This window comes from Carassius carassius, chromosome 49, assembly GCF_963082965.1.
Source record: "Carassius carassius chromosome 49, fCarCar2.1, whole genome shotgun sequence".
NCBI classification, from domain to species: Eukaryota; Metazoa; Chordata; class Actinopteri; order Cypriniformes; family Cyprinidae; genus Carassius; species Carassius carassius.
This window is the reverse complement of record NC_081803.1, coordinates 13,559,664-13,571,830: the sequence shown is the minus strand read 5'-3', so window position 1 is coordinate 13,571,830 and position 12,167 is coordinate 13,559,664. Positions and strand designations below refer to the sequence as shown.

Here is a 12,167-nt window from a genome sequence, read left to right as displayed (position 1 = left end):
AATCTTTTACATCTATTCTTAAGAGAACGCATAGATCGCATTCATCGCTAAAAAAATTAAATAAATGTGATAATTTAAATCACAAAAAACGAAAAAATTACCACCATCACAATAATAATATAAAAATAATCGAATCCAATTTCTAATTTAGTTATTATTGCTTGAAAACAAATAAAACGAATCGTTTCTAGATTTAAACATTTAGTTTTCTAGGTTATGTAACGGAATGGTATTTCAGTTAAGATCTCCAGGTTTCACAGTCATGTCTCTGTCGTTTTAGTTAGTATGAGTGTTGAACAGAACGCCATCCGGACTGAGACCCGCCCCGGTGAGTGACTGACTGACTGACTGACTGGTAGAGTTGTGACGTTCGCGAACGAACCGATTCTTTTGAACGGCTCATAAACATGAACGATGGGAGCCGAGTCGCGGCTGGAGGGGAGCCGTTCTTTCTGTCGTTCTTTTATCCTATGCGTGTTTCACACAGATGCACACAAATGACCTCCTCCGCGAGACAGAACAGTTATAGGGGGAGGGGCGCACCCAGCGCAGGCCAACCCTTTATAGCGTGATGATATAAGTTATTAGTTGTGCACGCATCCTTCACGTCCTTCACATCCTGCGTGCCTCTGTCATTGGGTAGGAGCGTTGAAAAAAAAGCTGTTTTGCACAGACATTTATTGCAGCCCACTTTGTTATTGTTCATTGACTTGAAGGGGCTGATGTTTGCAAAGTTTACAGTAGTAATTGTATGTAGACATTTCCATTTTATTTATTCTAACTTTAAATTTTTTTTGTTTTCTATCAAAATGTTCTTGTGTGATAACAATGTTCTTGTGTGGAAGTGTTTGTAGTAAAAGCTGTTTTGCACATAAATTCATTGCAGCCGGCTTTCTTTTTGATGTTTATTCGTGAGTAGGTATTGTATGAATAACATAAGTCAACGTAGCTTTACACACACACACTTTGTACTAAAGGTAAATCCAAAATAGTGATGTCACTGTCTAAGCAGAGGGATTTGTGCAACCCTATGGAATATAGTCCACACATGACAAATGAGGTAATAATCAATATTTCAGAATAATTCATACTCAGATATTGGTGTGTGATATCTGAGTTTTAATTATTTGACTACAAATCTCACCTCATCATTCTTCCCAGTGATTATTTCCAGGATAAACTGAGATGGCTCCAAGCTGGCTTCTTAAAACTGACTAAATATTTAAAAGAGCCAAAAGAGCCGTTCTTTTGAACGGCTCTTTGAAAGGAACGGATCGCGAAGATCCGGATCCCCTCAAAGAGCCATAAATCCCATCACTACTGACTGGAGCAGCAGCAGGAGCTGATGATGATGATGATGATGGCATGATGACTGGAGGCGAGCGGATTTACAGACGAGTCAGTGTTTACTAATGACTCCAACAATTTGGTGAGGTAAAATACAAATGTGATTACGCATAAAGTTCCCCCGAAGGCGTGCTTTTGCCGTCTGTTTAGGTTTTGTTTTGAATTCAAGACGACGTAGTTTAAACATAGTAGGCTACTTTGGGCCAAATCGTGTTTGTTACATTTACACATAGGTCTACAAGTAGGGTAGACCGAGGAGGTTTGTTTTTTCTTCTATACTACATCCACTTTTTACATAGTGAAATTTCTAGACAACTTTTGTCGTCACTTCAGGAGGATGGTGGTGGTGGTCATGTATGGTTTCATTAGTTGAGCTAGTAATTTAATGTGTAAGCTAAGACCTCTATTAAATGTTTGTGATGACAGCATACAGAAGCAGGAAAGCATTAGACCTCACGGCCAAGAAAAACTTCCTTTGTAAGCTGCACAAATTGCTCTATATCTGAATACAAATTGATGCTATTGCTAACCATCCTAACCCTTATAATCAGCATGACATTTTCCCACAAAAATGTGTTATTACTGACATGAACCAGTAGTTGAAGGGACTTAAGAAACTTTTCCCATTAAATCACATACTTGTGCTGTAGATTCATGTTTCTTAAATAATACAACCAAAGTATGAGAAAAAAATTAAGAGGCAACAAAAGGTGAAAGTTAAGCACAGCTGCTACCATACTGAGGAGCAACACTTGCTCCTTCCAATTACTATTAAGTCTGTGTAAATACGGTAGCTAAGGGGGTCAGACAGAGAGAGGAGAAAACAGAAAGCGAAAAGGATAGGAGAGAAAAGCAGAGGCGGTGGCAGTTCATTTTCTCAAAAGGCAAATATAAATAAAGTGCTGTTTAGAGAACTGTTCATTGTCTGGCCTAAAAGAGCAGGCCACACTGATGGACACGTATATTGATCCAGAGAGCAGTGCCTTGATGGCCTGTGGATCACCAGCTTTCAGAGACTAACAAAACATGTTGAGGGACTATGGGGCTGCATACCCCAACACAGAATTAAAGCTGCACCGCAAAAGATCTCCAGGCTGATTTAGCACCCAGAGTAACTTTTCAGCACATTCTCTTTGAATTCCTTAACAATGTCTGTGTTTGAGTGTAACGTTATTTATATTACAAAAAGGACTAAAGTAAGGAATAAAGCATACTTTTAATAAGTAACAAGTGGTCTGCTCAAACAAAAAATGTAATATGTATTTTATATTTATGTTTTAACTATAGATAGATAGATAGTTTAATTCAGGTGTTTATTACAAATAAATACAACTATGAACAAATAAATAAATAAAAACTATACCAAGAATAGCAGAGGAAGAGGAAATGGGTTTAACGGCAACCTTTTCCCTGTTTTTCCCTGTTTTTCCCTGTTATCATTTCTCTACAGTTTTCAAAAGTTATTCACTAAATTAGGGGTGTAACGGTACGCAAAAATCACGGTTCGGTACGTACCTCGGTTTTAAAGTCACGGTTCGAATCATTTTCAGTACAGTAAGGGAAAGAAATGCAAACATTAAACTGCAGGTTGTTTATTACTATAAACTTTTTTTTAACAATTTGTTTACAAATTGTTTTTTTTTAATACTTTTTATAAAATATATATAAAATAAAAAAAGAATAAGAAATAAAATACTGCTGCAAAGTTCTCCACTAAATAAAATACTCTGTCTCAAACCAATATCATATAATAAAATATAATGAAAAATATAAATAAATAACTATGATTACAGTACAGCATTACCAATCCCAGCTTGTAGGCCTGCTCATATTTAAAATATATATAACTTTTCCAAAGTGCAGCATCAATAGTTTCAGTTTTTAGACCTGCTCAGATTTCTTTATTGCGTTGGACCGATCGGAATTAAGAGCAAAAGTCTGTTTAAATGCCGATGGGAGCTGTGTTTGAATTACAATAGTTTTTTTCCTAGTTGTAGTGATGTTCACACCCGCGTGATGCCTTTTGAAAACCTTAGGCCGGTGACACACTGGCATATTGCACCTGTCAAACATAGTCTATTTTGCCGTCAATACTGTTGACGGAGTCCTTTATCAGTAGGCTTTATATTTAAGCTCAACATGAAGTATAGATTTTGTTGTCATGAAGACAAGATCCTGGTCTGTCGGCGGCCTCCCTCCATGTCACCTACAGCAGCACCAGCGCCGCGTCAGTCACGATTCTGGTGTGTAAAGACACAGAAAATGCGAAGCAGCCGTCATGCAACTCACACGCAGCAGAAACGCCACGCTCACGCCACGTAGCCAGTGTGTCACCGGCCTTAGAATCAGCTGCAGGGCGGGATTTGCACTGAACGCGGAGACTTCCGCCACTTAATATGTTCGTTTGGAAACACGAAAATGTACCTATGTTCCGCACACAAAATATTGCATTCGGTCATTCGGTACACACGTGCACCGTACCGAAAGCCCTGTACCGAAACGGTCCGGTACGAATACACGTACCGTTACACCCCTACACTAAATGGTCAAATATATTATAAACTACACCAATGAAAGTTTTTTTTTAAACAGTAAAACTTCAAAAAGTCATGCAAACGGAATGTCTATCAGTGGTAAACTCAGTGGCTACTGGCAATTGTATGGTGAATTTCAGCGACAAGTGGGTAACCTTTATTTTTGAACTGGACCGCGACGGGACCGCCTTGTGGACAGAAATCTGTGCATCCTCTGTTTGCGTATGCTTTGCGCTTTTGTCATTGGCGGAGCAGTCGGTCAATCCCACCTTTCCAGTAAATACGACTTGTGATTGGACTGTACGTCAGCAGACAGCAAAGCATTGGCCAAGAGCAGAAGGCCCTCCCTCCAGGCTTTTTTTTTATTTGCGAGGTTGCGAAGCTTAATTTTCGCTCAGTCTGAGTTTCAGAGTCTCAGAGCAGAGCTGCGTGACAACGCTGCCACAAATCACGTGAGACGCAAGCTCGCAACTGTGTGCGCGTATCTCCGCAAAGTGGGTGTTGTAAACTCAGCTCTGAAAAAATTGTCTGCAATAGGAGTGCAAATGTAATGTAATGTAATAAGTTTCGCCCTTTCGAACCTCAGTTTTCAGAGTTTCAAAACCTTTTTTCATCTTTTCGCACACCAGTTTTCAGATCACTATTTACAAGGTTTCAAATCTTGAAAACAAACTATACACTGGGAGAACAGTGACAAATTCGAAACTCTGAAAAAATGATTGCACAACACCATAAAAAAAGAGTGTTGCACTTCTGAAGAGGGAAAAATCAAAAACAAAATTACGTTTGAAGAGATGTAATTTTTTTTTTTACCACTTTGCAAGCCTGCAAAGCTCTGTTTTCAGAGTTTCAAAAAAAAATTTCACACATTCGCACACCAGTTTTCAGATCACCATTTACAAGGTTTCAAACCTGGAAAACAATCTAATACAGTGGGAGAACACTGACAAATATGAAACTCTGAAAAATTATTTGTGCAACATCGTAAAAAAATGTTGCAGTTCTGAAGAAGGAAATCTCAAAAACAACAATGTTTGCAGAGATATTTTTATTTTTTTTACATTTTGCAAGCTTGCAAATCTTATTTTTCGATCTTGCAAAACTTTTTTTTTTAAGATTTTGAGTTTTCGAACACTTAGTTTCAACCTTTCAGACCTGTATTTTCAGTTTTGAATCATGGCAGGATTTAAATCCCATACATTCAAAGCACGCGCTACGAGCAGCATTTCAGACAATGCGCGTACAGAGAATTAATTCATCTTTCACGTATCGTAACTTCTGAATGAACACATACACACCAGAGTTTCCGCTAGAAAAAAATGGTGGCGGTCAAAGTGACCGGCAGAGGTTTCGTTTTCCGGACATTTTGATGATATGCCGGTCAAGTATCGCCTCTTAATTAGTCAAGTTGAGGAAAACTGGAGGCAGGCTATGTAACGTAAAAAATGACATAATCAGACCGCCGAATGCAACATGTTTATTAGCCTAACTTTCAAATAGACAGAAAAAAAAAATTTCTACTATGGTTCATTTCTTCATTCGGATCTATTTGCGATCCATTCCATTCTAAACAAACAAAGCAGTTTATATGCTTCGTCCTTGTTTCATTATAGATTAAGATAATAATTCATAAATGCACGCATAATTATCAGTGAACTTGATAAAAGTTGCAGATATGTTCAACTTATGTGTGCAAAATTCAGAATGAAATGAATGTGCAGCAATTTGTACAAATAGAGATTCTAGGTCAACTATATGTGTTGTAGCCATTAAATAAGCTTATTTAGTTAAATATTTGTTAAAATATTATAATGTTATTTTTTAATTTAAGTTGACTGTGAAAAGTTAACCGTACGAGTAGGGCTGGACGATTATGGCCTAAAGTCAAAACCTCGATTAATTGAACATTTTACTTCGATTACGATTAATGAACAATTATTTTGTTTCTGTTTAGTTTTTTTGCCATCATAGTTCACTTACAAGGTTTGTATGGTAAACAGGGCCATAGTTGGTGTTTGCGGGGCCCCGGTTCAGGTTGTACCAGTGGGCCCTGTTTGAAAGTGTTTAATTTGTATGTTTGTTCTGTTTATTTGATCATCAAAATGCCCGCCACGTCCCAGAATGCAACGCGCCGTCCAAGCCCTATTAGGCGCGTGGTCACTTTAAGAGACAATGTATGCATCCAATATAATACACCTACGATTTTTTTTTTTCTAACATACTATCCAAGACGGGTATTTTCACATATTTTTTATGTATTTGTCGATACAAGAGCAAATACAGACAAATTCGGTGTTCAAGTGTTTTGAGATGCCTCTCTCTGCGTGAGCCCTGAACACCTGAACACCAGAACAGCGCGGTGCTTAAGGGGGCTCTTACACATCCTTTTCTGTTTGTTTAAACTGCGATTTGTTTTTGTTCGTTGAGGTGCAGGAGGAACTTAAAGGAGAACTTTGCAAACGAGAGCTCGGTTCAGTGTTACTGTCTATGATACGCGGCTCTCTCTCTCATGCGCACCGAGCACAGCGCGCGAGTAACCAGCTACTCAGTTCAGCTTTTCCGCGTCTTGTGTTTGAATGCTTTAAAGTCTTTTGAATGGTTACATTTGCAAGTTGCAAGGCTTAATAACACGTGAAAATGATACACTTTCGTGTTGACATGCAGCAGCGTTCTGTCAACTGTCCTGAGCGTCTTTTTAGACTGGCTTCAGCCAGACGGTTGAGATTGACTATTAAAGGTGGGATATTTCTTCCTATTGAAAGAACGATCATAGCTCACTATCAGCAGTTATTTTATCTATGTTCTTAACATTTCTTACATATTATTGCTCGGTGTAAGAGATTAACAAACTACCAGTACGAGTGATTGCATGTGTGAATTAGTCATACCGTCTCTATATTATTGTGAAGCTTGGGGTTGTAAATAGCCTAGTTCCTTCAAACGTAAAAAAAAAATGCTATAATAGGTTTTGAGATTCTAAGATACTTTAGTGATAAATCACAGGACATCGCTGACAACTGTGTTCCTCTGTGCGTGCTATCTTCACAGCTATGAGTGTTCGTGCCACAATGCAGCTGCGCGAACAAGGTAGCTCGATATAACTATACATATCCGATCGTCTAATCGCTTGAACGTCCAAACCATAAAACAAATACAACTGACAAAGTTTAGTGAAGACACAAGGCTCACCGCTCGCGTGCCATCACTATGTGTTGAACCGGCGTTCACCTCCGTGTTTTGTTTTTATGCCACTGACTTGCAGAATCATGTGGCTACACACGCTTTTAAGGGGGAAGTATTAACAGGAAATAATCGAAATAACCGACATGGGAAAATTACGTTGGTTAGAGGTTCTAAATTAATCGTCCAGACCTACGCACGAGTAAGATAGGATGCGCAATATCGAGAGACATGGAGCGGGTCAGACATGATTTTGTTTTGTATAAAATGTATCAACCAATTGCCTGGATTTAATACATAAGAAGCAAATATAGCAGACGATAGGCCTAATCATGCAGGCTCGCGGCCACTTGCATTGCTCGTGAACTGGAGCGCATCTCATCCTAATTTAACGAAACTCGCGTAGGCATAGGCCTCACAGACATGAAATATATCTTAAGAAAGCTTGAAATGTCTTTTTAACAATTTAAAACGAAAAGAAATAGGCTACTCTCTGATTATGTAATCCATGATGTGCATTTTTCTCTATAGGCGCGTTCACTACGGAGATTGCGATCGTCAACATCTTTACAGCTGTTGTTGCTGTTAATAAAGTAAAAATAATAGGTCTATAATTTCATTAAACAATAAATTAAATTAAATTGTAATTGTATTAAAAAAGCAACCAAAAAATCTTTTTTTTTACCTATGCTAATTACACATTAAATTCAGGTAGGCTACTGCTACTGAGTCGCTGTCCTCAGTGCCCAGAGAAGCGCTGAAACGGAGATGAAGGGGAACCCGTTTTTATTTTATTTTTTTTAATTTTTGGCTTATTTTAACTGGCCCATCCAGTTTTCTGGAGGCCCACCTACAATCAAAATCCTGGCGCCGCTGGTGCTTCGCAGCGGTCTGATATCAAGAAATAACAGACCGCATTCCAGATTGGAATTCAACCAAGCCATGTAATAATGTTTAATAACTTTCAAACGAGCCTGTTCCTTTATAACATAGCCAAAGTTCGGTGTATTTTTGCTTTATACATTTTAGGCTTATTCTCAAATTCAGATTGTGTTACGGGGGCGGGATTATTAGGCAATTTTAATCGGACAATTTGACAGGAGAGATTTAATTTTGTCGGACATTTCATTTTTTTTTCGGCCAATGTCCGGCAATTACCGGACAACGGAAACCCTGATACACACACAATTATATCAAAATAATTGTCTCTGCAAGTATTCTCGTAAACACAGTCGGTTATGTTTTAAGTGAACATATACAGTGGACTGCTGCTTAGAGAAATTCGCTGTACCGGATAAATCTGTCTCTCTCTCTCTGTTTTTTAGACGACGTGAAAGGGGGCGTGTTTCAAGATACGCAATGGAGTAGACCAAACTAAACAGGGAGGGAGGGCAAAACACTCATCCAAACAAATGCTTCATTAAATTGGTGGTATTGCTGGCTTTGGTTGCAATACTCTTATCGCATATGTTGCACTTTGCTGACACGGCATCCACTTTTATAAAGTGTAGCCACACTTTAGACCTCTTTGGCATTGTAAAACAGAAACGTTTTGAGAAAAAACAACTACACTTGTGTTGTGTGACTGCGAGTATCTTCAGAAATCCTCCCCGTCATGTCACGTGGTGGTGGAGAGCCAATCACGGTGAATTTAGGTCCTTACATGCACGTATGCTACAAGCTCACACAGACACAGCCGCTTGGCAAAAAAAAATTAAAAATTAAAACCGGCCGCTTGGCTTTTGGAACCGAAATTTGGCACAGAAAGATAAATAATTTTTCAATACTCATAGTGAAGTGACATTCAGCCAAGTATGGTGACCCATACTCAGAATTTGTGCTCTGTATTTAACCCATCCGAAATGCACACACACACTGTGAGCACACACCCGGAGCAGTGGGCAGCCATTTATGCTGCGGCGCTCGGGGAGCAGTTGGGGGTTCGATGCCTTGCTCAAGGGCACCTAAGTCGTGGTATTGAAGGTGGAGAGAGTACTCATAGATACTCATAGATACCATAAAGGCATCGAAGTTCGGTACCAAGCCCTACCACCCAGCAAGCTGTTAACTGGTGTAACCAGATCATTCCATCAGTTTAATTTGTGAATGCAACATTCAGACCAGTTTTGTGGATCAGGCCAGTAAATTCATTTAAAATATAATTTTCAAAAGAATGATTAATACATTAATTAAACATCACTACTAACCTCATGAATGTGTCAGGAAGAGATTTAAGGTAATAATGAATTTTAATTTTAATTTGTTCCTTTGACAAAGTTGTCATATGACTTCAGAAGACTTTTTAATACAGAGAAGTCTTTTTTATTCAACATTTATGATGCTTTTTTGTTATTTTAAAGATCGATAGCCCCATTCACTATTATTATATTGTAAAGAATTGCTAGAATATTCATCAAAACTCACCTTTCGTGTTCTACAGCAGAAAAAAAAAATGCCTAAAAATAAACATAAAACATATTTACTTAATTGTGTAGTGTACCCCATTGACTTTCGTTCAGCTGCTTCCGAGAATTGAGCAATGTATTTTATGAGGACAAATTTTCTAAAACAAATTTACTATTTTAGATTTCACAGACCACCCATATTGCAAGCCATGACCTTGGGTTTCAAACATTAGTCACTTGTTCGTTCAATGCTCTCTTTTCACTGTACCCACTGCCAGGTTGCAGGTTGAGCAACCCTGGTGAGGACCCGAAAATGGCCATGCTTCAGCCCTCCGTAGGGTTCAGGGTGGACTTGCAAAGGGCTATTCAAGCTGACCCTTAAACTGTGCTTTAATCTTCAGCTCAGGAGGATGGAGAACACTATGGGATTAGAGTCCCGCCAAATGTATTGCAGTCACAGATCGAAAAATAATAAGCATAAATCTAATACTTAAAAACACGTGTAAAATAATAATGCACAAAACCGAAAAAAACAATAATGAAAATGAATTCATGTTTCAGTTTTGTGCAATATAATTTGAAATGTGTTTACATTTTTGATTTATGCTTATTTTTTGATCCATGACTGCGCAGTTTGTTATTTTAAAAAAATTGCATTTGCTTTTCGGTTTTGTGCGTTATTATTTTACACGTGTTTTTAAATATTTGATTTATGCTTATTATTTTTCGATCTGTGACTGCGATACATTTGGCGGGATTCTGATCCCATAGAACACACTAATCTTCCTAAAGAAAGAGACAAGTAGGGAAAAAAACAAGACTCTTATGCCATCATAAATAAAGATAGGATACTGGATATGTAGGGAATGATTATACTGGAATCAAATCACAACAAAAGCTTATATCATGGCCTGTGAGTTTCATTGGGCAAAAAGAAAAGCCTTTCAAAAAATCTTGGTCTGTTGTTGGATGAATACAGTAAAAAAAAAAAAAAAAATTGCTGCCAGCATTCCTAACAAATATTCGCTCTTGGTGTGATTTGAAACAGAACAAAACAAAACAGGAAGTCAGGAAAATGTTAGCTGCCGGTATTCACACCCTATTTAAATAAAATTGAATAAAAAATTTAAAAAATGTTGTTAGGAAATTTTTTTCCTCCTGGTCTAAATAGGTCAACTGGAATGCAATTTTTCAAATCAAAAACTTGTTTGCCACTTATGTTCCCAAAAATATTCACTCTTGGTGTCAACAAAATGTAAAAAAATTATTAAATTATTTAAAAAATATAAACATTACAAATATGCTAATTTTAATACTAATATTCAAATGTTTTTATCTTGCAGTTGAATTTGCACATCCACAAAACGCATTCCTAATATTTTAGTTTACTGCAAAATCTAGTCATTTCATTTTGTTTAACTTCCAGTTTAGCACCCACATTTGACCTCACCCGACCCCACACCTATAAATGACCCAAAACATTTTGCATCCAATGACAACCAAAAGGGATTTGATGCTTGCACCAATATTTTTAGGAATCCTTTACAGATTTCAAAATGGAACAATTGATACAAGTAACATTTCCCAACACCTATTAGATTTAAAAATTCTCAAGGTTGGAGATGGGGGTGTTAGGGGTGAAGAGTGGGCATGCAGAGCTCAGAGCTGGAGAATAGAAGGCCAGGGATGTGAGGGCAAAAGTTCTGCATGAGTGGATCACAAAACAGGATCTAGTGTTCACCCTATTCCCCTCCTTATCCCTCCCCCTCTCTCATGAGCATCAGCAGCACCTACACCCATATCCTGGGTCGTGCTTACATCTCTCAGGCTCTGCATCCCTCTTTTGCTTTCTCTCTCTTTCTCTCTCTCTCTCTCTCTCTCTCTCTCTCTCTCTCTCTCTCTCTCTCTTGTTCTTACTCTCTTTGTATGTCCAGCTGGCTGCTTTACAAATCCGCCAGCTCAGACTCCCAATGAGCCCTGCTCCCTCCGATGCTTTGTTCTGCCGTTTTTCCCACTCCCTGGAGAGTGTCACTACCAGCACGGACAACAAGAAGGTATAAGGGGAAATGACAGAGAGAAAGACAGGAAGAAATGGAAAGGAAACAGAAATAAGTCACGTGTTAAGGGATTTACCGTGCGAATTGCAAATGTAATGGCCTATTCAGCCACTTGCAGCAGCTATGCAACTTCCTCTTTGCCAGTGACTCTGAGCTTCCTTATTTCTGTTGTCCTTTATTTGATAACTAAAACATTAATGATCATAAATGTGAGCGTATTTACATGACTTCTAATGGATTTTCTTTTGGAAACCTTCCATGAACGCATTGATTTTAGAAGAGCTCCTGAAATTTTTTTTGTAAAGGTCACTGTCACTTTTGTATTTATTATATTGAACACCTAGACATCGTTTAATGTGTCTGTGATCCGTTGGTTTGATTACACAACCCATTTCATGTACCAGTCCATCCATCCAGTAGCGTTTCTCAAGCTCTGGTAGATCTTCACTGATCAGCAAGCAGAAAGCCCTCAGTGTTGTGATGTGGGCTAATAGGATTGGATTTGATTCATTAGATTCTCTTTCAATGCACTGGTTGGAATTTCACTGCACGTCCCGTCGGAATCCCCACATTTAAATAAGGATTGCATGAAGACCTGAGGGGTGAGAGCTAGTGCAACTGAGACACGGCCTCACCTCGCTTAT

The 12,167-nt window shown here is 38.3% G+C and overlaps 1 protein-coding gene across 3 annotated transcripts in view; it reads left to right on the top strand.

Moving 5' to 3' along the window:
* Positions 1-1,333: 1,333 nt before the first annotated feature.
* pknox2 (pbx/knotted 1 homeobox 2) overlaps positions 1,334-12,167 on the top strand; it is an 85,322-nt gene continuing 74,488 nt past the window's right edge. The window contains exon 1 of one of the 3 annotated variants that reach the window (XM_059544852.1): positions 1,334-1,434. The gene's annotated coding sequence lies outside the window, so the exon portion shown is untranslated. The remainder of the gene's footprint in view (positions 1,435-12,167) is intronic. The other 2 variants (XM_059544855.1, XM_059544857.1) reach the window with 2 other exon arrangements.